Below are 26,315 nucleotides of genomic sequence, written 5' to 3'. Positions count from 1 at the left end.
GAATTTCAGATATCTCAATTCACACATCTAATACATAATGTATTTTAAAAATAATGCCGTGTGTCCTAATTGTAAACATTAAGCATTGAAAAGATGCTTGCAAAAATGTATACATTATACCTTCCTCGTGGCGCATACCAAATCAGTTGGAGACCAAATCTTGCGTGAATGTACGTCTAGGGTAGCCTAAGAGCCGTGTGAAGTTTCATCCCCAACAGGGTTTAGGATTTAGGGTTTAGGGTTTAGGGTTTAGGGTTTAGTCATGCTAGTAGGGATTGTAAAAATGTACACATTATACCTTCCACGTGGTGCATACCAAATCAATTGGACACCAAATCTTGTGTGGATGTATGTCTAGGGTAGCCTAAGAGCCGTGTGAAGTTTCATCCCCAACAGGGTTTAGGGTTTAGTCGTGCTAGTAGGGATTGTAAAAATGTACACATTATACCTTCCACATGGCGCATACCAAATCAGTTGGACACCAAATCTTGCGTGGATGTACGTCTAGGGTAGCCTAAGAGCCATGTGAAGTTTCATCCCCAACAGGGTTTAGGGTTTAGTCGTGCTAGTAGGGATTGTAAAAATGTATGCATTATACCTTCCACATGGCGCATACCAAATCAGTTGGACACCAAATCTTGCATGGATGTACGTCCAGGGTAGCCTAAGAGCCATGTGAAGTTTCATCCCCAACAGGGTTTAGGGTTTAGTCATGCTAGTAGGGATTGTAAAAATGTACGCATTATACCTTCCACATGGTGCATACCAAATTAGTTGGACACCAAATCTTGCGTGGATGTACGTCTAGGGTAGTCTAAGAACCGTGTGAAGTTTCATACCCAATAGATAAGTCCACGTGCATATTTCATTGGTACGTGCGCCATTTTTCATACGTAGTCGTGCTAGTAGGGATTGTAAAAATGTACACATTATACCTTCCACGTGGCGCATACCATAGTTGGACACCAAATCTTGTGTGGATGTACGTTTACGGTAGCCTAAGAGCCGTGTAAAGTTTAATCTCCAACAGATAAGTCCACATGCATATTTCATTAGTACGTGCGCCATTTTTCATACGTAGTTGTGCTAGTAGGGATTATAAAAATGTATGCATTATACCTTCCACGTGGCGCATATACCTTCCACGTGGCGCATATACCAAATCAGTTCGAGACCAAATCTTGCGTGGATGTATGTCTAGGGTGGCCTAAGAGTCGTGCGAAGTTTCATCCCCAACAGATAAGTCCACACGCATATTTCGTTAGTACGTGCGCCATAGCTTTGCCGCAGTCGTGCTAGTAGGAATTGTAAAAATGTATGCATTGTACCTTCCACATGGCGCATACCAAATCAGCAGTTCGAGACCAAATCTTGCGTGGATGTACGTCTAGAGTCTAAGAGCCGTGTGAAGTTTCATCCCCAACAAATAAGTCCACGTACATATTTCATTAGTATGTGCGCCATTTTTCATACATAGTCGTGCTAGTAGGGATTGTAAAAATGTATGCATTATATCTTCCACGTGGCGCATACCAAATCAGTTGGACACCAAATCTTGCATGGATGTACGTCTATGGTAGCCTAAGAGCCGTGCAAATTTTAATCTCCAACAGATAAGTCCACATGCATATTTCATTAGTACGTGCACCATTTTTCATACGTAGTCGTGCTAGTAGGGATTGTAAAAATGTACGCATTATACCTTCCATGTGGCGCATACCAAATTAGTTCGAGACCAAATCTTGCATGGATGTATGTCTAGGGTGGCCTAAGAGTCGTGCGAAGTTTCATCCCCAATAGATAAGTCCACACGTGTATTTCATTAGTACGTGTGCCATAGCTTTGCCGCAGTCATGCTAGTAGGGATTGTGAAAATGTACGCATTATACCTTCCACGTGGCGCATACCAAATCAGTTCGAGACCAAATCTTGTGTGGATGTACGTCTAGGGAGTCTAAGAGCTGTGTGAATTTTCATCCCCAACAGATAAGTCCACGTGTGAATTTCATTAGTACATGCACCTTTTTTCATACATAGTTGTGCTAGTAGGGATTGTAAAAATGTACGCATTATACCTTCCACGTGGCGCATACCAAATCAGTTGGACACCAAATCTTGCATGGATGTACGTCTACGGTAGCCTAATATCTGTGAAAGGTTTAATCTCCAACAAATAAGTCCACATGCATATTTCATTAGTACGTGCGCCATTTTTCATACGTAGTCGTGCTAGTAGGGATTGTAAAAATGTACGCATTGTACCTTCCATGTGGCACATACCAAATCAGTTCGAGACCAAATCTTGCGTGGATGTACGTCTAGGGTAGTCTAAGAGCCTTGTGAAGTTTCATCCCCAACAGATAAGTCCATGTGCATATTTCATTAGTACGTGCACCATTTTTCATACGTAGTCGTGCTAGTAGGGATTGTAAAAATGTACGCATTGTCCTTTCCATGTGGAGCATACCAAATCAGTTCAGACCAAATCTCACATGGATGTATGTCTAGGGTGGCCTAAGAGTTGTGCGAAGTTTCATCCCCAACAGATAAGTCCACACGCGTATTTCATTAGTACGTGCGCCATAGCTTTGCCGCAGTCGTGCTAGTAGGGATTGTAAAAATGTACGCATTATACCTTCCACGTGGCACATACCAAATCAGTTGGAGACCAAATCTGAGAGTGCTCTCAACGAAAGGAAGAACGGAAGAGGGAGAGAGAGCGAGAGAGAGAGACAGAGAGCCACATAAGTTTTGGTGGGTGCAGAACCACCCTAATCTTCTTTTTCATTCATTTATATATGTGTTTGAGTATTGTACATAATCGGGCTAAAGGCACACTGACCTTTAACCCCCACAACCTCCCACTTAAAGGACAATGTGCCTTTAAGGGAGAACAACCAGTGAGCATACTATCCAATGCCCATCAATACGCGACAATACTCAAACCACTGACTAGGTAGACTCTTCGTCAGTATATCTGCAGGGTTATCATCTGTATGAACCTTGACAAGCTCTATGCGCTTGTCCTCAAGTACCTCCTTGATGAAATGGTACCTGACCTCAATGTGTTTGGTCTTTGCATGAAAGACCGGATTTCGTGCTAACTGAATAGCACTCATGGAATCACTATGCAACGTCGGTACACCTGTATGAATCCCCAAATCTCCACTAGCCGATCAAGCCATATAGCCTCCTTGCAACCCTCTGTGGCTGCAACATACTCAGCCTCTGTGGTAGACAAAGCAACACACTTCTGTGCACGAGACATCCACGACACTGCACCACCTGCAAAGGTGAACACATAACCAGAAGTGGATCTCCTACTATCCACATGCCCTGCATAGTCTGAATCTGTGTACCCAAGTACACGCATGTCTCCTCTACCAAACCAAATGCACATCTCCTTGGTACCCTTCATGTACCTCATGATGCACTTAACTGCCTCCCAATGCCTCTTTCCTGGATTAGACATATACCGGCTAACAACTCCCACTGCAAATGCAATGTCTGGTCTAGTAGCTATCATAGCATACATAAGACTCCCAACTGCTGATGCATAAGGAACCTTGGCCATCATGGCCCTTTCCTCATCTGATTTGGGACTATCTGTATGACTCAGTTTCACATATGGAGGCAATGGAGTACTCACTGCCTTTCCCCCTCCATATTGAAACGCTGCAATACTTTTGTAACATACTCTTTTTGTGAAAGCCAAAGGAGTTTCCTACTCCGATCACGCATGATGCGCATACCAAGAATATGACCTGCAAGTCCCAAATCCTTCATATCAAAGGCCTCATGCAACTTGGCCTTTAATGCATCTAGCTCATAAGTATTCTTGCTAGCCAATAGCATATCATCCACATATAGTGCCAGGATTATCAGGCTATTATCCTTAGCCCTTTTAGTGTAGAGGCAGTGATCAATTTCACTCCTTCTAAAACCCTGGGATCGAATGAAAGCATCAAACTTCTGATACCATTCTCTAGGCGCTTGCTTAAGACCATAGAGATCTTCTTCAGCTTGCAAACTAAATGCTCTTTGCCCTTTTCTTCAAAGCCTTTTGGCTGCACCATGTAAATTTCCTCATGCAAATCCCCATGCAAGAAAGCTGTCTTGACATCCATCTGCATAAGCTCCATATCCTCTGATGCCACTAGTGCAAGCATGCATCTAAGTGTGGTCATCTTCACAACCGGAGAGAATATCTCATCAAAGTCCACACCCTTCTCTTGCTTGAACCCTTTAGCAACCAATCGGGCCTTGTACCTAGGCACATCATCACCTGTGACCTTCATTTTGTAGACCCATTTACATGGCAATGCTTTCTTTCCATGTGGCAAAGAAACCAAGTCCCAAGTCTTATTCTTCATAAGTGAACTCATCTCTGATTGCATAGCATACTCCCACTTGCGTTGATCCTCACGCATCATAGCCTCTTTGTAGCAAGAAGGCTCCCTACAATCAGTAAGCATCACATAGTCTACCCCTGGAACAAACCTATCAGGCGGTCTAGACACTCTAGATGATCTTCTCAAGGGCATTTCAGCTTGCTGTCCCACTTGCATATCAGCCACATTTGGCTCATCATTTCCACCAATAGATGATCCATCATCTACCCTTGATTGTATACCTATGGGAGTGCTTGGTTGTACCATTTCTTGCACATTTGGTGCATGGACAGCTTGCTGTCTATCAACATATGCAGGTGGATTCACATCCTGGAAAGTGATTCTCCTCATTTCCACATCCCTCATGGGTGCCTTATGCATCTTCTTCTCATTGAAGACCACATCATGGCTGCATATGATCTTCTTTGCTTCTGGATCCCAGAGACGATAGCCCATCTCTCCACTTTCACCATAACCCAGAAAGATGCATTTCCTAGACTTAGGATCTAGCTTCTTTCGAAGCTCTTTTGGCACATGTGCATATGCCTCATACCCAAATATATGCAAATGAGAGTAAGAGGGCTTCTTGCCACTCCATGCCTCTTCAGGAATACCACCATCCAAACTCTTACTAGGTGATCTATTAATGACATGCACTGCAGTCTTCATTGCCTCAGCCCAAAAAACACCAGAAAGACTTGCATTGGAAAGCATGCACTGCAACCTTTCTTAGTACGGTTCATCTTTTCTGCAACTGGATTTTGCTCTGGAGTACGAGGGGATGTGAGCTCCCTCTTAATCCCACGTGTATCACAGAAATGTTGAAAGTCATGAGAGAGATACTCTCCACCATTGTCAATCCGTAGGCATTTAAGCATTCTACCTGACTGATTCTCAACCAAGTCCAGCCATTTCTGAAATACCTGGAACACATCACTCTTTCGAGCTATAGCATAAGCCCAAATAATTCATGAGAGAGATACTCTCCACCATTGTCAGTCCGTAGGAATTTAAGCATTCTACCTGACTGATTCTCAACCAAGGCCAACCATTTCTGAAACACCTGGAACACATCACTCTTCCGAGCTATAGCATAAGCCCACACTTTCCTAGTTGCATCATCAATGAATGTCACATAGTATTCAGCCCCGCCTAATGACCGTGTAGGCATGGGACCACATACGTCCGAATGCACCAAATCAAGCATTTCAAACTCTTTCTTTCCTTTTCTTTTATGGGCTGATTTAGTCTGCTTCCCATAGAGACAGTGCTCACAAAATTCAAAATCAGAGAAACTCAAATGCGGTACATAACCCAAACGGCATAAGAGTTTCATTCCATTTTGGCTCATGTGCCCCAACCTGCAATGCCACAAAGAAGTGCTTGGCTGCTCGGTTATTGCAACAACATGATCAAATACCCCTGATACATGTAAGGGATACAAAGTCCCACACTTGGCACCCCTGGCCAAAAGCATAGAGCCCTTCTGAATTTTCCAACTCTGAAAGCCAAAAGTGGTGTGAAAACCAGCATCATCTAGCTGACCCACTGAAATAAGACTCTTGGTTAGCTTAGGCACATGTCTCACATGTTTCAAAACAAATGCAGACCCATTTGCAAAAGAAAACTTTATGTCACCTGCTCCCACTATGTCACATGCATAGTCATTTCCAAGATGCACACAACTTGTCTTTCCACTGTCATACATGGAGAACCATTCCCTATGGGGAGTAACATGGAATGAAGCACTAGAATCCAAAATACAATCCTAGGAATAGGCATCATCTGAAGTGGCAAGCAACTCTGCAGATAAACTAGACATGAAGAGAACGTCATTGTCACTATCATGTGTGACTGCATTAATCTCCTCGATCTTCACTTTTCCTTTGTCCTCCCTTGGACTCTCTTCCTTTTGATTTGCACCCCAATTTGCATTCTTTTTCTTATCCTTTTGCTCTCTTTTCAGCTTGTAGCAATCCTTTTTCATATGGCCCTTCTTGCCACAATGGTAACACTCAATGTTCCGTGCCCTAGATTTGCTACGAGACTTCCCTCTTTCTTGGGACTTCCCCCTGAACTGTGATCTACCCCTTTGCACATTTAAGGCTGCATCCTGCTTGTTGCCATCCATAGACTTTCGTCTAATCTCCTCGGCCAACAAGCTACCCACAACATCATCAAATTTCAGTACTTCACCAGGTGCAGAGTTACTGACAGCTGTACGGAAGGTATCCCATGAGGATGGCAATGAACATAAGAGAAATATTGCCTTAGTCTCCGCATCAAAATTCATTTTCTGAGCTTGAAGCTGGCTGAAAATAATATTGAATTCATTCAAGTGAGAAGCAATGGAGACCCCTTCCTTCATCTGCAGCTCAAACAACCTCTTCATGAGGTAAAGTCTATTAGAGGCAGTTTCCTTCTCATAAGTGGCACACAGTTTCTTCCACAAATCTTCCGTAGTCTGCTCATTTACTACTGTGAAATAAACTGACTCTGCAAGATGAAGTCTAATAGTAGACTTTGCTAATGCATCCAACTCATTCCAATCATCCTCAGACATATCCGTAGGCTTAGCTTCAATACCTGCCAAGGGTTTAATCTGCTTCTTTTGAATAAGCACATCCCTTATTTGTTCTTTCCACAAAGAAAAGTTTGTCCCATCAAACTTTTTAATGCTAAAAAACTCCTTTTCAGACGTGGAAGAGGATGCCATGATGCAAATGAAACAAAATCCCAAATGCTAGTGCCTGTAAGAGAGAATCACACCAAATACTAGGTGCACCCAAATGTGTATGCCACAATAGAGTGAAATATCACCAAAATTCAAAGCTCAAAGCATCAAAAGATGCATCTGACTCATGTGCATATACTATGCATCCATATGAGCAAATCTGGCCCAAAAGAAAATGCCAATAAGTGCCAAATGACTCAAGCATAAACATCGTCCACTGGCATATGCATCAATAATATCTCATCCAAGAGAGCATAGCACTATCAGTGCATCACCTGCAATGTGTCAAAGCTGTCCCTCAGGTTAAAATAGCATCCATGTGCAAAGCGTCCATAAAAATAGCATCCCACAAGGCAATTTGGGCCTATCAGCGCATCCAATAAGGACCGCAATGCATCCAAATGGCCTATAAATCATCCACTGCAACCCAATGCACACCACGAATGAGCACACACTGCTCAAACTACAACCAGAGTGATCTGCATAAGGTATGCTCAAGAAATCATAGTCCCACGGTAATGAGCGCTACTGAAAATAGAACCTGAGATGCCTCACAACATGGGTGCAATTGCATAATCGGACTCAACAAGAAAATTTGCAAATATCTCTCTTCTGTCCGAACTCCAAATCCCAACCGATGAGTGAGAAATGGGAGTCAACACTTATCCACTGCCATGTGGCATAAATTTAAGGTTTCAAAACCTTAGTATGAAAAAATGCATAACAGAGAGACGGAATCGAATACACAGAGATTTATAACTCTGAAAATCCTCCACCGAATCATGCAAGAACTGATAGGTAGGGGTTTTTGGGCGTCCGGAACGCAATGGGACAGACGGTTTTGGAAACCATGGTCTCAATCACTGGGTCCAACACACGGACTGAAAAACGTTTTTGGAAACAGAGCTATTTATAAACTCCACCGGAGTGCAAATGATGAGCAACATAGAAGTTTTAGGATCTCCTGAGTCCACTGGAACTGACAGATCTGCAAATGGTTGCTCCAAACTTGAGTTCCAACACTCGGGCAAAAAACACAGGAACTGACACAGTGAGTCAGAAATCCAATGAAATGACCACAGATTCAAGAATGAAGGTGTTTCCAAGCTCCTGAAGTGAAGGGGACACCAAAAGCAAGCAATAGTTGCCTCTACAAGTCAATATGGAGTCTCTATCATCGAACGGAACAGGGAAAAGCTCAAAAAACGACTTTTTCTTTGAAAGCTCTTAACAGGCTCTCAAAACCACTTCGCAAAGCCAAAGTGATTTTTCCAAAGGTTCCTCCAAGGTCTCTGCACACTCGGATGCAAGTAAAGTCACACACAAAGCTTCCCACAGAGCTTCTCCTTCCTCTCACAGAGCTGCTGAGCTTCAAGCATTCACGCATGCTCAGCTAGATCATCCGAGCTCTGATACCAGTTGAGAGTGCTCTCAACGGAAGTAAGAACGGAAGAGGGAGAGAGAGCGAGAGAGAGCGAGAGAGAGAGACAGAGAGCCACACAAGTTTTGGTGGGTGCAGAACCACCCTAATCTTCTTTTTCATTCATTTATATATGTGTTTGAGTATTGTACATAACCAGGCTAAAGGCACACTGACCTTTAACCCCCACAAAATCTTGCGTGGATGTATGTCTAGGGTGACCTAAGAGTCGTGCAAAGTTTCAGCCCCAACAGAACTGTCCACATGCGTATTTCGTTAGTATGTGCACCATTTTTCATATGTAGTCGTGCTAGTAGGGACCAACAGATAAGTCCACACGCGTATTTCGTTAGTACATGCGTGAATTTTCTTAGTCACATTTTTAAAATGTCCTAAAGCACAAACAAATTACAACATTACTACTAATAAACAATTTTTTGTTTTACAAACACAACAAATCCCATTGAGAAGACATCAGACATCATGTATAAAATAGAATCTAATACAATGATGTGTATGAACGTGTATACAACCATCAGAGTGAAATACAAAATATGAGTCCATGAAAATTACAATGGTACGGTCACACAGTGAGCCTATACATATCGAATACAAAAATGTGTAATGAACTAGTGATACCCAATAAAAATCAATCTGATCAACTGATGATCCCAAAAAATATGATATGTAATGTGCTACTCCTCAGGATTAGCTCTCATGCCAATAGTTGCAAGTATGCTCTTGTGATCTGCCACTGCAAGGCGCCATCGTGGAGTCGATGTCACCTTGCGAGTGCGAACACGACTCAAAGTAATCTTGATCCCAACAACAAGATGAGAATACATGTATGCCTCCTGATCCGCCATGTACTCCTGGAACTCAATATAGCGACCACGCCTCTGTATCTGCTGAAAATAGTGGCCACCTACGATCATGCTAAGAGCATTGAAGTGCATCCCATGCCCATCCACTGTATCCTCATTCAGCACACTCTTCAGCATAGAGCATCGCAACAAGTAATAATCCACACCCTCCTCATTGCCCTCCGAAGCAATAACCGTGAAGATATCACCAATATGCAAAATCTCTGTAAGCTGGTCATAATCTCTAGAGGAACTAAATCCCGCATCCTGATCATCATGTACCTCCTCCCAAGGCTGGAAGGGAGAAAGCACTCGCCGTACCCATGGATTGGCCCATGGTATCATGGAGCACCCTCCCCAATCATCATCAATGCATGCAAAGCAAAAACATGCAAACCGTTGAGAAAAGATCACAGGGTGAGACTCAGCTATGCTCCTGATGGAATGGAAATCAAGAGTGCCAGGCACAGAACGACAATCAAAAGGCCTAGACCGATCAAGACTCCCAATGTCCATGCACCAAAAATACCGGCTCACCACCCTATCATCAGGCGACTAAAACGAGGAGATAGTACTAGTGGATAAGTGCTGGCTACACCACTGCACCACATCATGTGCATCCTTGAAGCAGTCGGCACTGTGACGCAACTGGTATCGATGCAAAGCACGCTTCACGCAAGCACCTGCACCATCGTGCTCTCCCTTACCATGCCCTGTCTCGAAGTAGCTCCATGTGATCGGAATGCCTGTCTCACGGTGCCATCTGCAGAACTAATAAAACTGTCTAGCGGATTTGAACTGACCACCACAGCTGTCTGACCAGATCCCGTGCCGTTGTCATGTGACACCATGATCCCTCAAGAAACTATCATGCAAAGTGAAGCAATGTTGCACAAAATGGGCATCATGCGATCGATCATCACTAATGTAGAAGTGATACTCTCACACAATGACGCGTGAGTCCATGGTGCTATCAATGCCATCCACATGAGCCTGTGCATGACGATAGCTAATGTGCACAAATACAGCAACCTGGAATATGGCATTGAAAAAAAATATGACTATTGAAATAATTCAATATAATGAGGTGGGGAAAAAATCAATACTCAATCACACGTCACCTATTCAGAGAAATAATACTCTGATTGGATCTCATGCTGTGGTGCAAAGGTGTAATTCTCCGCAAAGTCCACCACTGAGACAACCACCCCTGTAGGAAATGTCCTCAAACATGCACGGAACTAACGATCCTCCCATTTTGCAGTGTGCGAGTGGTGTATGTAGCGGTATAGCTTCCCTCGAAAACTGTCAATGAATACAACACGTGGTGTCTCCTTCCCCACAAGCTGCAACCTCCTTGACTGTGCACCACCATCTAATGTCAAGGTATTGTACTCATATTGTTGCCAACGAACCATCTGCACATCACAAGTATCTAGTGCAACTTGTGGCACTCTAGCAAAGTCACCACACAAAGTACACGTGCCTTCCACACAATCAAGGGAGTGGAATAAAGCATCACCATCTCATGTACACAATATGGAATGAATGAAGTCGCGAGGGCTACTAGGAATTACTCCCCTATGACCATCAAGGGAACGGAATACGTCATACATCAATCCGAAATCCACATGGTAGCGACAACAGCATGTGTCACGCTCCTGAGAGCATCGCACAAACCATGGCCTGCATCGCTCAAATGACCTCTGCCCAATCTTGAACTCTGGGTGCACCTCTACAAACTAAGTGTACAACTCAGTCTGGGTACACTCCAAAAAACATGCACCATGCTCAATGTACACACCGCGTGACACCCTCTTCCGCAATGCCTTCTTGAACACCGGGGATGCTCTGCAATGCTCCTCCCAAAACTGTTGTATGAAGGACCTAGTGGAATCATCCAACAATCGATCGCTGTGAGGTGCACGACCACTTGAAGCCCGAAGAGCATCAGTCTCACTATCGTCTAGACTCTGCCTCCTAATCATGCCTGCTCATAATGTGCGCGGTGCAATTTGAAGAAGATGGTACGCACATGGCCTATCATATGAGGTCTACTAATGGCAGCCACAATAGCACGACATGCTGCCAAGGCATCACTAGAGTTCCTATGCTTAATAGAAGCATAGGAACATCGAACACTGCTAAGGACCTCGCTAGATACAACCCTATCTCTACGTGCACCAAGACCAGCAAGCCTCCTACACTCTACCAAGTCAGGGTGATCAATTAGGGACATGAGAAGAGAAGACTACGAAGTTGGTGTGAGGTCACAAAAAAAAGACTGCACAATCTTGCTAGTACGACGACGGATAGTGGACTTCGGCAAGTCACGTCGTGAAGCAACACTATTGCTGCAAGGTGGGGCAAGGGGATCAATGGGAGATGGTAGGGTGGATGGGGGAAGGGAGGCGCCAAGGGGAGCAGGGGGAGGGGGAGGGGGAGGGGGGAGGGTGGAGGGGGAAGAGGTAGAGGTAGAGGCCAAAATGAAGGTGGCTAGGGGAAGGGCGGAGGCTAGAGGTAGGGAGCAGATGAGGATGGGGGGACAATGGAGGTGGGGGTGGGGGTGGGGGTGGAGGTGGAGGTGGAGGTGGGATGTAGAGGTAGAGGTGGAGGTGGATCAGTGGTGGCAGCGTGAGCTCTAGCTCTAGAGGATCTCTTGCGCTCACGAGCCTTTTGCTTGCGCTCCTCGTCAATGAGATTTGGGGGGGGTTCCTACATCTTTCACGTCTACTAGCTCTATGGCTTTGAGAACCCATTCTCAATGAAAGTAGGATGGAAGGTGTGACAAAGTGATGAGGAGGCAAGAATGGCTAAGAATGGGTGAAATGAACCAAAACGTGGTGTCTTATAGAGAGCCTCAACTCATCCACTAGATTGCTCTTAGATTGCTCTTCATTATTATTGGTGGAGAGGTGCTAAGATTGAAACTAATTGGCTAAGTTTTGTACCTTCAAATACCTCGATTGAGGTATGCTACGCCCAGATCATATACCTCGATCGAGGTATTCAATGCCTCACGCAAGTATGAACCTCGATCGAGGTACCCCTCAGTCATAGCACATACCCCTCAGTCATATACCTCGATCGAGGTATTCTATGCCTCACGCAGGTCATATACCTCGATCGAGGTATTCTATGCCTCGCACATTGTGATGTGTATACATGTGGCTGATGTGGCACCATGCATGGTCATGATGTGGCAATATAGTCTCTTCCATGACGTGGAAAGGTGATGTGGCATGATGAGTTGGCATTCATGAGGTGGTAGATTGACATGGCAAATTGAGGTGGAGGGATTGGTGACGTGGCAAGGTTGACGAGGTATGCCAAGGTGGCAAGGTGTGATGACATGGCTCATGATGTGGAATGATGAGGTGGCACATGTGGCAGCACGTGTGGCAATGTAAGGTGACATGGCAAGGAGTGATGTCACATCTCCTTGATGACATGGCACCACGTGGTCTAACAACGTGGCATGGTTTTGATGACTCAGCCTTCCACATGGGCAGTATGCACACTCCAAAGGCTTGCCACTAGGGTCAGTGATGCTCCTAGCCTACCTCACCAAGCCTAATACCAAGCCTACCTTGTCTTGGTATTAGGCTTGGGTGGCCCTTTTTCCCCCACAAAAGGGAGATTTCACTCTTGGAGGCCATATCGTACGTTTCCCTTACTCAAATTTAACCAAAATTTTTTCCTCTTATTCATCATGCAGAGGACTAAAAATATTGACATTTTTGAAATGTTTGGTCATGTTTGAGAATTACTAAATTACTAGATTTATTTTTAATATTCTTTGTTGATTCTCTAAGGAGTAAAAGTAAAAATTAAACTTCAATCTTCCTAAATTTAACCGTTGGATTTGGGATTTGATGATTCAACCACACACCCTTATGTGCCTACTAACCTTCCATCGAATTTGATTTGCTTAATTGTTCAAAATACTAAAAAAATGTGGTGTGCTACTAAAATGCATGTATTTTATGACTTTATTTATTATAAATAATTATTTATAATTAGATAAATCATTCAAAAAATTACCAATAAATCAAGTTAAGCTCTACATAATGCAAAGAGACCACTTACAAAGTTTCAATAACATTTAATCTAAAATGAGTGAGAAATTTAGAATTTAATATGACACTCTCTGTTTGTGACAAACGTGTGACCACCCTGGAACCATGCCGTGTGACACAAAGAAATTTTTTTTGTGTGCATCGAATTTTCAATCAGACTATACGATTGTGTGCACAATAGCAAGTGTGATGTTGTGTCAGAAGACTTCAAAGACTAGATCCATAGGGAAGTAGGTGAGATTTGCGTTTTTGTGTGCTAAAAAGCTTGTTTTTCCACCTCCTAAGGATTGGGGAGAACAAAAAGTGGACACCCTTAGCTTGCTACTTCCCATATCATATCTGTTTATGTACATAGGTGTCAATAGAGCTGAGTTTTATCCGGATGATGGCCCACTTTTGCTAGCCAGTTCCTCCCGATAAAACTCTTCCGAGCTAGATGTGTGATCGGCAAAGCTGATGTAGATCATCTTGGTTATGTGATGCTGTTATGTGTTTTTTGTTCTTACCTCCACTAGCTGATAGATTGACACTTGATAGTGACTTTATGGAATTCGCTCTATAATAGTAGAAGATCATGTAGTGATTGCTATAGTAGTAGATTATGCTGCAAGATCATGAATTACTTAACGTAATATACCATTACCTCAGAAAGTTAGTAGTTTATTTCTAAGGATCAGAAGTATTTTAGAAATGTTCATGATGTTGCATGACGGTTCATGTTGCTTTTAAGCAAAATTTAGTTTACATTTGCATTGCAATTTTGCATGTGTAGTTTGGATGTTCTTTATTTTGAAGTTTGAGCACTTACAGAACAATTGTTGCATGCACTAGATTAGTACACTGTCTACACACCCATCTCTAATGGCAATGCAAGAGCAGTTGAAGACTAAGATTCAGATGCTTGCCCGTAAGACAATGATCAAGCACTTGATAGGATTGAGTGACGAAGAAATCTGAGCCCATGCAAGCTCAAAATTTCTACGTGATCAAATGATATCCCAAATACTTAACCTTCTTTACACGAGCTGGCCCGAGTCAAATGACACAGTCAGAGATTAAAGTGATACTTGATCAATTTATCCCTTGAGTGTTTGGAGATCCAGTAGGACAATGGGAATTATACAAGAAGGTGAGCAATGTAGCCTTGCCTTACAATGGGGAGGTGAAGCTTGCACTCTAGACGACTGAATGAAAGGCGTCGCAGATATCTAAATTTAGAAAAAACTAGAAGGAGAAAGGGTCCATCGGAAAGGCAACATCCAGTGCCCTGGTCCATATGACCAAGATGGCTAATGGTCCGGAAGCAAATGCTAACCAAGCTGAAGGGAGAGCACATATAGAACTCTCGGGGGAGTCGCTCATTTTATGTAACCCTATCTCGTGAGTTCAACAGAATGATATTTTTAATTTCTAAAATTTACAGAATTTAACTTACATAAGGGATTATTTTAAATCATTTAAGAAAAAAATTACAGATTTGTATAGAAAAAGGGTACATTTTATTAATGAAAAATCTACAAATAAGGGATTTTACAAATAAGCCTTGAACGCACGTGATATAGAGAGTTTATACATAGTGACCCCCCCAAGATAGAACTATGTACTGCATTTGCTGACATGTGCTCCCACACAGCACACTTTCCATTGCAAGCATTGACCTTGCATGAACTGGTGGGCAAGGGAGGAGAAGGGAAGGTATTCAGGATATAGATTGTGGGTCTCCCAGGTCTTAGGCCAACAGAGTGGTATGCTGGCAAGAGGAGTAATAGAGACGATGCCCATGCTCATCTAGCACTAAAGAATGAGCTAGCGATGACAGTTGTCCATACAGCTGTCTGTTGAGTATTGGGGTACTCACACACCCAAGAGTTATGGGTCATCACTCCCTTTTTTAATGGTGGAAGTGTGCACGATATGCTAATGTGTCTCCCACAGTGATGTGGGACATATGTACAATGGGTTAAGACCACACATCCCACAAAAGAACCTCGCTTTGATTGGAAATCTCCACTCACCAGGTTGCGAGCAAGGTTATTTTGTCATCATGGATTGTCGATTGTTGTTGCTATTGCCAGTGGTTTGAAAGCAGTTCACGAAACAAAGATATGCACACACCGATCTGCAAGCAACCAACTACATGCTGGACTTCGCGACAGATGACATGTCTGTCCGAGTGGGGATTATTGATTGGGGAAGAAGCCTCCACAAGGCCGAAAGTTGATATCCGCAAGACCTGGATTTTGCTCCTCCCAAGGCATTTCCATGGTTAGCATCGAAATTATATGCCAATACTACTACCCGAGCCAATTCGAAGGGCGCATGGGCACTGGAGTCAGATTGCTTTGCCGTTGGATGGCTATTTTGGCAAATTGCCAACTTTCTCATAGATGTTGCAGATGTTCTCAGTGACAACTCTATGAAGGGTGACATTGCAATCAAGCTCTTGGTTGATTGTGGGAATGCTTTTTGCAGGATTGATCCAAACGAGTGACCTTCCATGGGAGCAATTTTAACAAAACTGCATAGTTTCAATGTAAACAAGGATGTGGCAATGCGACCCATTGAGGAAATGAAGACATGTTGAATAAATGCTACATCTACTTTGAGATTAACCCGTATGATCACAGTGTGAAGAGAGTGGGAGAGAGGTAAGGAGTCTCACTTGCAACTTTCTCACATACACAATGGGGGAATACACACAAAGGTGGAGGCTGAAAACAGTTTTCCTCTTCTTAGTTGTGAAAGCCAAAAGAACTCTCTCTAAGTACAAAAGGAATAGATGAACCCTATATGTGGGTCTCAAACTAACTCAGCTAACCTAGGTGGCATACTAACTGAGCCACTAACTAGAGTACATAAAGATAGCTATCATCTAGCTATTAATCATGGGTGGTGTACCAACCGCATTTGCAGCTAATAAGTCGATGACATAAATGCACAATGGTCACCTTGGCATATCACGAGTGGAGCTCGATATCTCAACACTCCCCCTTGAGCTCAATCCCAATTCCTGGACACCAAGCAGGTCTTTGAACTTGCACAGCCTCTCTGCACCCAATGCCTTCGTGAATATGTCAGATACCTGATCCTCTATGCTAACATAAACCAAATCAATAAAACCTACTAGAATCTTCTCCCACACATAGTGATAATGCACCTCAATGTGCTTTGTTGTAGCATGATAGACTGGGTTATTTGCTAAGTGTATACTGCTCATGTTGTCACAATAAAATGCCCATCTCTAGACTAATGCATATCATAAAGTAGCTTACGCAACCAAGCTACCTCACATGTAGCAATTGCTGCACCCCTGTACTCAGCCTCTGTGCTCGACAAGGAACGACAAGGAACTGTAGGCTATTTCTTGCTGCTCCAAGTGACTGCAACACTCCCAAAAGAGAACACATATCCACTGGTAGATTGTCTATCAGAAATACTACCAGCCCAATCAGCATCAATGTATCCATGCAACTGTATCTGAACCCCAGTCTCATAAAATAGTCCATACTACAATGTGGACTTCACATACCTCAGTATGCATCTAGCCGCATCCAAATATAGTTTCCTTGGAGCCTGCATAAACTGACTTACCAACCCAATAGCATAGCTCAAAACTGGCCTGGTAATAGTCATATAAATCAAACTTCCTACTATACATCTGTACATAGTAGGGTCTTCTAGAAGCTCACCTGCATCTGCGCTTAGCTTCACATTCTACTCCAAAGGAACTGAAATAGGCTTACAGCCAGTCATCCCATATTTGGACAACATGTCCAATACATACTACCTCTGCAAGAGCCATATCCCACTTGTGGATCTAATCACCTCAATGGCCAAGAAGTAACGCAGCTCTCCCAAATCCTTCATCTCAAACTTCTACTTCAATAGCATTTTCACATGAAGGATCTCGGGGGGGTCACTATGTATAAACCCTCTATATCACGTGCATTCAAGGCCTATATTTAAAATCCCTTATCTGTAAATTTTTTCATTAATAAAATGTACCCCTTTTCTATACAAATCTGTAAATTTTTTCCAAAACTATTTTAAATAGTCCCTTATGTATATTTATTTCTGTAAATTTTAGGAATAAAAAATATCCTTCTTTTGAACTCACGTGATAGCGTTACATATGATGAGTGACCCCCCGAGTGAAGGATATCTTCATCACTATCACCTGTGATGATCAAATCATCAACATAAATGACAAGTAGCATAATACCTTTCTCTGTTTTTCCCACAAAGTGAGAAATCTGCCATGGAAATCTGAAAGCCAATAGTGACAAGATACTATCCTATCTTGTTAGACCATGCTCTGGGTGCTTGCTTCAAGCCATACAAGGCTTTCTTCAACCTGCAAACAAACTCACGATGAACAGCATGCACATAACCTGGTGGCTGCTCCATATAGACCTCTTCTTGCAAATCACCATGCAAGAAGACATTCTTTAGATCCATTTGATGTAAAGACCATCCCTTTAATGCAGCCATAGCAATGACTGCTCTTACGGTTGCCATCCTTGCAACTGAACTGAATGTTTATTGATAATCAATGCCATATGTTTATGCATACCCCTTGACAACTAATCTTGCCTTGTATCTGCTCACAGAACCATCTGCATTGTGCTTCACCTTATAGACCCACTTGCAGCCGATTGCATTCTTGTCTTTAGGCAAAGGCACCAATTCCCATGTAGCATTTTCTTCCAAGGCATCCTTTTCTTCATCCATGGCTTTCTCCCATTTTTCTTTTCCCATGGCTTGCTCAAAAGAAGTGGGTTCTGGTCACTTTGACCATATAGGCATAGTGAATGGCTGTAAATCCATCATATTTCAGCCTATCCATAGGATACTTAACTTTGGTAGACCTATGCAAAATAGGCTCACTACTAGGTGCTCTGAAAACATCCCTTGTCTTCTTAGTCCAGGTGTAACAATAGAAGGAATACCCAACTCATCATCAAGGCTCTGTGCTGAGCCACTGGATTCACCATCCACATAAGAGTGACCTGCATTCACATCAACCATGGGCTGATCTACTTTCTCTTTTCCCTTTCGTGATACTTGCATACCACTATCTACATTGCTTTGAGGAGATTCTCCTGATCTTAATGTGCATGTCCATGGCGAAGTATGTGAACCACTGTTAGAGGACACTATAGGTCCACTAATATTTTGTGATTGCTGCTGTGAATTCTGTGTAGCATTACCATTTTGTGCATCTACATCATCAATCACATTTACTGGTTTATACCAGCTGCTCATCTCATAAAAAACAACATCTCTGGTCACTATAAACTTACGAGTAGAATGTTATAGGATCTATACCCTTTCTGTTGTAGAGAATAACCAATAAAGATGCACTTCTCAGCTTTTGGATCCAACTTGGATCTTTACTCATCTGGCACATGAACATAGGCAATGCAACCAAAAGCTTTCAAATGAGAAATATTTGGTTTCCTACCAGTATATCTCTCCTCTAGCATCGTGCCATGTATTGCTGCAATGGGAATCCTGTTCATCATGCAGACTACTGTAGCAACTGCTTCAGCCCAATAATAATATGGCAGGTATTTTTCGTTGAGCATGGCACGAGATACCTCTCCAATATGCCTGTTTTTCCTTTCTGCAAGTCCATTTTGCTATGGGGTATGACTGCATGAATATTGCTACTTTATGCCATGCTCCTGCAGGAACCTTGCAAACTCATTTGAGAGGTACTCTCCCCCTCCATTTGACCTTAGGCATTTTATTTCCAGGCCTGCTCCTTTCTGAACCCTAGCTTTAAAAGCTTTGAAATTCCCAAACACTTCACTTTTCTTTTTCATAAAATACACCCAAACTCTTTTGCTGTAGTCATGAATAAAAGTGACAATAATGACAACCTCCAATAGATGCAGCTTTAGTAGTTCACACATCAGAGTGGATTAATTCCGATGGCCTCTTACTCTCTTAAACATTTCTAGGAAATAGTTTCCTTGCTTGTTTTCCAAATTGACAGGTTTCACATACCTTATGCATTTTTGCAACCTGGAACTTAGGCAATCCTGCGATAATATTTTGGGCCTGCATTAATTTAAATCACTGTGCATTAACATGACCAATGTGTTTATGCTAGATATCAACTACACTCGTCCCATGTGCAAACATTGCTGCACTCAATTCAGGCATGTCCACATCCAACGTAAACATTCTGCCCTTCTTCTTCCCTTTTGATTCAAGTGACCTTTATTTTTCATATCCTCAACAAAGCATCCATGAGGATTAAATCTGACTTGCAAGCCCTGCTCAACCATTTGACCAACAGAAACCAGGTTCTTAGTGATATTCGGGACATGAAATACATCAGACAGGTATTTCTTTTCACATCCTGCATAGATAAAGGAATTTTACCAATTTGCACAATAGGATGTGCAGTATCATCACCAGTCTCCACAAATCCTCATCTTTCCATTTTCCTTGCATCCTACATCCATTTTGCATGACCTGTCATGTGGTTTGACACATTTGAGTCAACATACCACACATCATTGCCTTCTTTTGCACTTGTCATAGAATTGGTCATGTGATGCATCATAAACAAATGCTCATTTCTGTCATCACCCTGTCTACTAGAGGATGCATAATTGCCTTGTTGCAATTTTCCATTCATGATGTCATTCTGCTTTTTGTATATGACCCATTTTACCACAGTAGTAGCATTCAACATTGCTGTTTGCATTTTGGCCTCTCTCCCATCCACCACGACGTCTTTGGCTCCCCCTGCCTCTAAGGTTACCACGTCCTCCTCCATAGGACTGGTAAATTTCTTGAATTTGCTGCATATTTTGATTTTTGCCACGGCCTCCAGATCGGCCTGCTCTACCTTTGCCTCTACCTCTTCGAGCATTTGAGTAAAAGACAGCTTCTTTTGAAGTTTCTCTTGAAGAAGATGCACCACCATTTCTCTGCTCTTCAGAAATGAGAAGAGCAATCAACTCCCCAAAATCAGGAAAATTCTCACGGACGGCAATGGATGTCCGGAACCATGCATAATCCTTTCCACTACAAGGCATAGGCCCTTTTTTGACGAAAATATTGACGTTTTTTACACTAATTTTCTTTTTAAATGGGCACAAAGGTCGTTATTAACGTCGTTATAAGCATCGGAAAAGAACGGTCGCTATATAAGCATCACTATATAGCGACACTAATAAATGTCACTATATAGCAACACTGGGAAACGATGATTAATAGAACTAAAAAAAAAGCATTAGTGGGGCTAAACAAGGCCATAACAAGCCCTGTTTTGCCCCACTAATGTTTTTTTTTGTAATTACAAAAAAAAATTTTTATTACAAAATTTCCCTTGCGAAAAGGTCGGATACAAAATCGCTCAAATGAAATGATCGAGCAACAAAAGCATATACATGTCGAAGATATACAACATTGTTTATTACAAAATTACCCTTTCAAAAAGGGTGATACAAAATCGCTCAAACAAGCCAATATACAAAATGATATACATGGCGAAGTATATGCAAACTACTACTACTATTGCTACTACTACTACTCATTCGAATCGTCGTCGTTCTCCTCTTCTTCGTCTTGCTAGCCTAATCCTTGGTCCTCTTGAGCTGTGCCTGCTCCTTGACCCTCGTGAGCTATGCCTGATCCCTGGCCCTCATGATCGCTCGCCTCCAGTGATGGGATGCTCGAGCTTTGACTCTAAGAGTGAAACCATATTAATTGAAAATTAGATTGGAACTTAAAGAATAAAACAATTTAAAAAGTGAGATTACAAGCAGGAGTAGACTTATACCATGCGAGTAGCCACCTTAACCCAATCGACCATCGCTCCCATTGCCTCCTGCTCAATAAACCACAGCTTTGTTCCTATGCAAAATGCACATCGCATCTCTGCATCTGTAGGAAGACGACCCATCGTAGCTTGCTGTGGACCCAATTTACGAGAGTTAGATAAAGTGCATGTAATATGTAGTAAAACAAATAGAACAATACATTAAATGAGAAGAAGTAGACTTACCATAGTTGCCTCGAATGCCAACCGTTTTCCTGCACCAAAGTGTGAAGTACCTATGGCATCTAGCTGTCTCCTCGCAGCCTTCCTCTGACCCTCAAACATTTCGGGATCGTCCCTATACTGCTTCTTGAAGAACTTCCAATAAGCTTTGTCTGCCCAGCTTGGTTTAGCCATCCCCTTTGCGATGGAAGTACGCAAGGTTGATCTACGATGCTTCAAGACCAAACCCATGCAATCTCGCATGTAATTCTCATTGAACTCCCAATTTGGCGGGTTAGGGTATTTTTCTTTTGATTCATCGATGACCGCTTGCTTCTTTTAGTCATCTTGATACCGCCAATCAGTAGCAATGCCACCCTTGAAGTGGTGGCTCATCAACCGCCTCATGGTGGCCATCACTGCTTTGCCCTTTCTATCTTCTATTATCTCTCCAACAGCCGTGATTTGATAGGAGAGGTCCTTGACTGGGTAAGGAGGACTCATGGTAGTGGCAGAGTCAGAGCGAGTGGAAGCTGTGCGAGAGCTTCTAGAGCGAGGAGTAGCAGTGGGATTAGGAGAGGGCAAGGGACCTGACTGGTACTATGTCTTGAGACCAAGTGGAGACCTCTAGGGATGTGAGTGTGCTGACTTGTCTACATCTCCAGAGTCAGCACAACATAAGCGGCCCCTCCTACTCTTCCTTCCCTTATGATAGGTATGCCCAGGTTATGACCCCTCGATTGAAGCGGCACAAGGAGACGACTAGGCAATAGGTCTAGCCATCGGTGTAGGAGAGGGAATTGTTGAGGTCCTCTGAGATAGTAGAGAGAAGAATCTCACTGCCTCCTCATCAGTCATCTGTGCTACAAACTTGTCGGGACTCCCGACAAAGCCATGGGCTATTAGCAAAGGAGTTCCCCGAGGGGTAGTCACAGTGCTACGTCCGAGAGGAGTCAGGCCAGGGGTAGTCACAGTGATACATCTGAGAGGAGTCGGGCTAGGGGTAGTTGCAAGGGTAGGCCCTTGAGGTGTCACCTAAGAGGAATCAAAGTCCTCTGGAGAATAGAGATCGTGATGTCTCCTCTTGCGAGGTTGCCTGTACTCGTTGGACGTGTGACATGATCCCATGTCTAATGTAGACACAAACACGAAAACAAAAAACAAAAAACAAACATAAGCATAGGCATAGGCATAGGCATAGGCATATGCTTATGAAAAGAAGACAAAAAGAGAGGAAGAGAGAAGAGAAAGAAGAGAGAAGGAGGAAAAAAGAAGAGAAAGAAGAGAGAAGGAGAAGGAGAAGGAGAAGAGAAAGAAGAGAGGAAAAAATAAGAAAAAGAAGAAAGAAGGAGAAGGAGAAGGACATGCACAGGCATATGCTTATGAAAAGAAGAGAAAAAGAAGAGAAAGAAAGGAGAAGGATATGCATAGGCATAGGCATAGGCATATGCTTATGAAAAGAAGAGAAAGAGTGAGGAAAAAAGAAGAGAAGGGAAGGAGAAGAAGGAGAAGGACAGAGGAAAAGAGTAGAAGGAGACATATGCTCATGTATAAGCATGAGCATAAGAGAAAGAAGAGGGAAAAAGAGCATAAGCATAAAAGAAAGAAGAGAGAAAGGATATGCTTATTCTTATGCATGAGCATATAAGCATAAAAGAAAAAGAGAGAAAGATTAAGCATAGGCAAATATATATGCTTATGAAAAGAGATTGAAAGAGGGGGAGAAAGAGAGAGGAAAATGAGACATGCTCATGCATAAGCATAAGCATAAGAGAAAGAAGAGAGAAAGGATATGCTTATTCTTATGCATGAGCATATGAGCATAAAAGAAAAAAAGAGAAAGATTAAGCATAGGCAAATACATATGCTTATGAAAAGAGATCGAAAGAGGGGGAAGAGGGGGAGAAAGAGAGAGGAAAAGAGGAAAATGAGACATGCTCATGCATAAGCATAAGCATAAGAGAAAGAAGAGAGAAAGGATATGCTTATTCTTATGCATGAGCATATGAGCATAAAAGAAAAAGAGAGAAAGATTAAGCATACGCAAATACATATGCTTATGAAAAGAGATCAAAAGAGGGGGAAGAGGGGGAAAAAGAGAGAGGAAAAGAGGAAAATGAGACATGCTCATGCATAAGCATAAGCATAAGAGAAGGAAGAGGAAAAAAGAGCATAAACATAAGAGAAAAGGAAGGAAAGGATATGCTTATTCTTATGCATGAGCATATGAGCATAAAAGAACAAGATAGAAAACTTAAGCATAGGCAAATACATATGCTTGTGAAAAGAAATTGAGAGAGGGGAAAGAGAGGAGGAAAGAGAGAGGAAAAGAGATTGAAAGAGGGGATGAAAGAGGGAAAAAAGAAGAGAAAAAAAGAGCATAAACATAAGAGAAGGAAGAGGGGGGCAAGCGATTGAAAGAGTGAAAAAAGAAGAGAAGGAAAGGAGGAAGAGGGGAAAAAGAGATTGAAAGAGGGCATAAAGAAGAGGGAAAAGGAAGAGAAGGAAGAGAGGGAATGAAGAGGGAATAGGGGAAGAGAGGGGAAAAAGAGAGGGAAAGAAGAGGAAATAGGGGAAGAGAAGGGAAGAGAGGGTTTCTATGCCCATCACTACAGCTAGTGCTTAAGGCGCTAGCTGCAGGCCAATGCAAATAACAAAAATAACAAAAGGAAAAAAGAGGAAGCACTTTCTTACCTGAAGATGTCCCGCTCGGTGTTTTGTGGACTAGCCCTACAAAAGAGAGAAAACATACCTTTCTTCAAATAACTAGTTAGAGGAAGAAGGAGTTTAAAGAAGCAACTTCTCAAAGGGATTCGATTGAGGAAACAAGCATAAGCCTACAAACAAGGAGAAAGAGGAGGAAGAGAAATACTAAAAAGACTAGAAGAGGTGAGTCTTCTTTCTTTAACAAAATCTCGTTTTTTGTCTTTGACCCTTGAAAATCAAGCATGAAAACTAGCACATAGCCTTAGCAATACAAGGAGAAACATGCTTCAACACTCATAAAACAAAATCTCACAAAAAATGAATCTACATTGCTTAAAGAGACCCACCTTCTTGAAAAACTTCTTTTCACACCAGCAAAGAGGGAGAAGGGTGGAGAGGGAGCACAAGTGTTAGGAGAGGGGTTGAGTAGTGGTGAGGAGTGGAGAATAGAGAGGTCGTCGGATATAAGGTGGGAGGAGAGATTGCTTTTCTCACAATAGAGATGCTAAAGAAAGCACCGCGCCATGGGATTTTGGGTTTAAGCCCACAGCATCGCTATATAGCCACGCTAGTCAGTCGCTATATAGTGACGCTTATATTTAAAAGCATCGCTATATAGCAATGGAATAGGTTTCAGGGCACTTATTGTTAAAAGCTAAAAAAGAAGCTCATAGGTGGCTATTTTATTACTGTTAATAGATTTCCTTGCAACTTACATTGTGATTTTAGAAGTGTGCAGATGGAAGGGATGAGTGGAAGCTCATCAGATGATGCACCAATGCTCAGGAGCATAGAGTGGCTTATGGAGAGGTTGTATTGTCATTGCACTCATTGCAAGCGAGAAGTATGACATCAATGTCGTATTGTCATGTGCCACTTGCGGATTCATGTATGGGGAGGAGCCAGTACCCACCATTGGTGTTGCACGTGTTGATGGATTATCAGTAAGTCAAAGCTATTTGAGTTCATGGTTAATATTGGATACCATTATGATACGAAACCTTGAGACAAGATCTTACATTTACACGAAATCTTAAAACAAGATGAGGAGGCTAACAAGGGTACACATATACCTTCACACTTTGAGAAAGACTATAGTCTCCCCGATGATGATGAGGGTATGGTTGACATGATGGATTCTATTTTTAGGGGCACTACATCCCATCTACACATGATGTCAGAGTCTGAGGTCAAAATGCGAGAGTTGCAATCAACACAGTTGTATGAGGATGCTAAGATGTCTAAACTACGTGCTTGTCTCTCAATCTTGAATTTGCAAGCAAAGTATGGGTGGTTGGACACAAGTGTCTCGGCCTTAATGAGGTTAGCTCCTACATTAATTTAACTCATTATTTGGATATTGTTTGTTTTAAGAATCATCATGTATGTTTGCGAATCATCATTATTCGAAGCCTTTATATTCTCACTTTTTCTCTCTTTTATCCCCACTTTTTCTCTTTTCACTTTCTCTCTTTTTCTCTCTTATTTCCTCTCTTTTTCTCTCTTATCTCCTCTCTTTTCTCCTCTCTTTTTCTCTCTGATCTCCTCTCTTATCTCTTTTTTCTCCTCTCTTTTCCTTTCTTATCTCCTCTGCTTTCCTGTCTTATCTCCTCTCTTTTGTCCTTTTTCTCATCTCTTTTCCTGTCTCTTTCCTCCTCTCTTTTCTCCCACGTGAAGCTTCAACAGCTTTTTCTCATCTCTTTTTCTATCTTATCTCCTCTCTTTTCCCTTCTCTTTCCTCCTCTCTTCCCTCCCATGTGAAGCTTCAATAGCCTACTATTGAGCAAACAAATACAGACTGTTGTCACTCTAATTCAAAGAATGTAAGAGTATATAAATGTTTGCTCAATGTCAAGTTGTAAGATTCTAATCTTGCTCAATATCTTTTAGGGATTCCAAGCTATAGGATTAGTGTACCGAATCATCATTATTTGAAGCCTATGTATGTTTGAATTGTGATAGGTTGCTCCAGAAGATGTCTGCACCAAATACCATCCCCACATCAAGAGATGAAGCAACGAAGATGCTAACAATGGTGGGTATGGATTATGATACCATCCATGCTTGTCGTAATGACTGTATTCTCTTTTGTCGTGAGCATGGAGATTTGGCTAGTTGTT

This window comes from Dipteris shenzhenensis, chromosome 29, assembly GCF_047967505.1.
Source record: "Dipteris shenzhenensis isolate YYH24624 ecotype China chromosome 29, Dip_SZ_1.0, whole genome shotgun sequence".
NCBI classification, from domain to species: Eukaryota; Viridiplantae; Streptophyta; class Polypodiopsida; order Gleicheniales; family Dipteridaceae; genus Dipteris; species Dipteris shenzhenensis.
Note: the sequence above shows the minus strand (reverse complement) of the source record.